Raw genomic sequence first — 4075 nt, 5'->3', positions numbered from 1 at the left:
TGACAGTTTGCCTTCCAAAGAGGCTGCACCAACTTATATTCCTACCTGCAGTCTTTTTGAAAATACCTGTGACCTCTGTGAAATTTTTTTCATATTCTTCCTAACAGTTTTAATAATCTTTTAAATTCCTCAACAATCTGATGGGTGAAAATTTTATTTATTTACTTTTTGGCCATGCCATGTAGCTTATGGGATTTTAGTTCCCCAGCCAGCAACTGAACCTGGACCTTTGGCAGTGAGAGCACAGAGTCCTAACCATTTGGCCACCAAGAAAGTCCCCAAATTTTTTATTTTAAATTTAATTTCCAGGAGGAGAGGAGACGGCGTGCGGCGGGCGGGCAGACGAGGTGACCCCGCGACAGGTATTAAATCATCGTTAGTCAAGATGTCTTCAGCACCTGAGCCTCCAGCCTTTAAAAAGGAGCCGCCCAAGGAGAAAGATCTGGGAAACGTAGGGCTCAGAGGGTCCGCACCACAACCTTATTTCGAGCTGTGAATCCAGAGCTCTTCATTAAACCTAACAAACCTGTAATGGCTTTCGGATTAATAACCCTTTCGCTTTGCGTGGCTTATATCGGTTACCTACATGCGACGCGGGAGAATGAGAAGGACCTCTATGAAGCTATTGATAGTGAGGGACACAGTTACATGAGGAGGAAAACGTCTAAGTGGGATTAACTGAGCTGGTTGCTGCAGATGAAGGTTTATGGGGGCTCTGAAATCTTCAGCTGAAGATTAGGACCACACACTGTCTTGTTTGTTGTTCCAGAAGATGCTGCTGAGGAAGAAGGATGGGGATTGCAGCCAGACCCCTAGAGAGAATGTTGTCCTTTCAAAATGGAAGCCGTTATCGCATTCTTTTTTCCACAGAAAGAGCTGTTCAGTATTTTAATTTTATTAAATCCTCTTTTAAAAAGTGCCATGAGAATGGAAGTCATTTTTGTAAATTATAAAGTTCTGTCCAATAAAAGTACTGCTGCTCTTAAATTTGCATGGTATTGCTAATATTTTAAGGGGAATGTTCATTTACAGCTGTTACAAAGGTTTAGTTTTGCTATTTGCAAAGGCAGTGGTCTTTTTCTACCTGGTGAAGAAGAAAATGATTATAAACTATTATAAAACCTGCAGTTAAAAACAGTTTTTACAGAATTACAGGTGGGTCATATATTTCAGTTTTCCATTTCAGCTAATTTTGGTCCAGATTTTTATTTTAGTTGAAAAGATACTCCCACTCAATTACTAAAATAAAGATTACATGAAAGAATAAAAAATAAATAAATAAATAAATAAATTTAATTTCCCTGATTCCTAGGAGAGTTGCTCAAATGTATATTTTAGTATGTATATTGGCTACCTGTGTTTCCCCATTTGTAAATTGTTGGTATCCTATTTTCTTTACCTTTTTAAATTAATGATAGCAGTTTTTTATGCATTATTAATCTTAATTCTCAGATACTTAAAACTATTTTCTCTTGGTCTATTATATACCTTAAGCTTTAGATATCATAAAGGTATTTATTGTTTTAAAGTTTTTATTACTGATACAGTCAAATGTATCACTTTTATACATTTTTTCTCTTTGAATCTTCTGGAAGATTTTCCTTACTCCTAAGGCCATAAACATTTTTCTACAATTTTTTTTCCTAATAAATTCATGACTTAAAAAAATAACATTCTTTTTTTTTTTTTAATTTATTTTTTGGTGGCACCTAGTGGCATATGGGATCTTAGTTCCCAGACCAGGAATCGAACCTGCACACCCTATGTTGGAAGTGCAGAATCTTAACCACTGGATCACCAGGGAAGTCTCTCAGCTTTTTTTTATATTTAGGTTTTTAATTTATCAGAAATGTATATTTTTAGTGGTATTGGTAAGAATTCAACTTGACTCTGCTATAAGAGGATTTCCAATCATCTCCAACAATATTTTTTGGGTATTAACTTTGTTGAGAGATAATCTACATCTTTATTGAGAGACAATTCACATTTAAAAACTACAATTCAATGTTTTTTAGTACATTCACAGAGTGGCAAAATCATCACTATAATAAATTATGGAACATTTTTATCACCCCCAAAAGAAACCTCGTAACCCTTTTTACCCCAACTCTTCCTGCAGCCTGAAGTGAAGTGAAGTGAAGTGAATTGAAGTCACTCAGTCGTGTCCGACTATTTGCAACCCTGTGGACTGTAGCCTACCAGGCTTCTCCGTCCATGGGATTCTCCAGGCAAGAATACTGGAGTGGGTTGCCATTTCCTTCTCCAGGGGAATCTTCCCGACCCAGGGATCAAACCCAGGTCTCCCACATTGGAGGCAGACGCTTTAACCTCTGAGACACCTACTTTCTGTCACTACAGATTTGCTTGTTCTGGACAATTCGTATAAATGGCGTCACACAACATGTGGTCCTATGTATCTGGCTCCTTTCACTTAGCATGATATTTCAGTGATTATCCAGGTTGTAGCATGGGGCACCCCACTCCAGTACTCTTGGCTGGAAAATCCCATGGATGGAGGAGCCTGGAAGGCTGCAGTCCATGGGGTCGCTAAGAGTCGGACACGACTGAGCGACTTCACTTTCACTTTTCACTGTCATGCATTGGAGAGGGAAATGGCAACCCACTCCAGTGTTCTTGCCTAGAGAATCCCAGGGACGGGGGAGCCCGGTGGGCTGCCGTCTATGGGGTCTCACAGAGTCGGACATGACTGAAGTGACTTAGCAGCAGCATGTATCTGTGTTTTATTCCTTTTTATTATCAAATAATATGCCACTGTATGGCTATACGACATTTTATTTATGCATGCATCAGCTGACGGACATTTGGGTTGTTTCTATTTTGGGATGATTATGAATAGTGCTATGATGAACATTGTAGCCCCTAAGCAATCACTGACCTGGTTCCTGTCACTGTAGTTTGGTATTCCCTTTTCTGGAATTTTATGTCATGAAATCATATAGTACCTATGCTTTTGTGTCTGGCTGTTTTCACTGAGCGTATTGTTTTTATGATTCACTCATATTACTGTACCTGTTATTTAGTCACTAGTAGCTCACACGCTTTTTTGCTGAATAGCATTCTATTGTGTAGATACATTCCCCAAATTTTAAATTCTCATGAAATCTAATTTACCGATTTTTTACAAAGTTTATGCTTTTTGGATCTGATTCACAATGTGCCTTTAAATCTTTTTCATTGGGGAATCTTTCCTCTGTTCCAATAAATCTTGGGCATACACATGACTCTTAGATAATAAAAGTTCTCATGGTCATGACAGTCTCTTTACCATCTGAGCCACCAGGGACGATCTGGTTGGATCTCCTTGCAGTCCAAGGGACTCTCAAGGGTCTTCTCCAACACCACAGTTCAAAAGCACCAATTCTTCAGTGCTCAGCCTTCTTCACAGTCCAATTCTCACATTCATACATGGCCAGTGATTTTGGAGCCCCCAAAAATAAAGTCTGACACTGTTTCCACTGTTTCCCCATCTATTTCCCATGAAGTGATGGGACCAGATGCCATAATCTTCATTTTCTGAATGTTGAGCTTTAAGCCAACTTTTTCACTCTCCACTTTCGCTTTCATCAAGAGGCTTTTTAGTTCCTCTTCACTTTCTGCCATAAGGCATTAGAATGCCCAACTCTAAATACTGATCAAATTGTCAAGCTTCCTTTAAAGTAAAAACTCCTTTCCTTCCCTAACTTGGACCTTCTGCATGAATATTTATAGCAGGAATGGAAGGAGGTGGGGCCGTGGTTATATTCTCATTTTCTGCCTAGAGTATCTATTTCCTGCTCTTCCAGCTGGCTCTCTCAGGTTTGGGAGAGAAACCAAATAAATAGTATTTAAATAGTTAAACAGTTTCAAGCTCTCTGGGATTGGCAAATATTCAAAGCTGACTCTCTCCTGAAGTAGCTTTGAGGATTCTGCAAAGGCCCCCAGTGGGAACGTTTCTGTTGTTCCTACCACAATGCAGGTGACATGATTTCCCTTCTACTGGCTGCTCCGCACCTCAGCATTTGTTTTTTTGGTGGTCCACTCTACACTGGGTCTTTCTGTGGGGGTCCCATGGCTC

The 4075-nt window shown here is 39.4% G+C and overlaps 1 pseudogene; it reads left to right on the top strand.

Moving 5' to 3' along the window:
- Positions 1-385: 385 nt before the first annotated feature.
- On the top strand, positions 386-678 carry LOC138095847 (small integral membrane protein 8-like; annotated as a pseudogene).
- The last annotated feature ends 3397 nt before the right edge of the window (positions 679-4075 follow it).

The sequence above is a fragment of the Capricornis sumatraensis genome, chromosome 2 (assembly GCF_032405125.1).
Source record: "Capricornis sumatraensis isolate serow.1 chromosome 2, serow.2, whole genome shotgun sequence".
NCBI lineage: Eukaryota > Metazoa > Chordata > Mammalia > Artiodactyla > Bovidae > Capricornis > Capricornis sumatraensis.
This window is presented reverse-complemented; position numbering and strand designations above follow the sequence as displayed.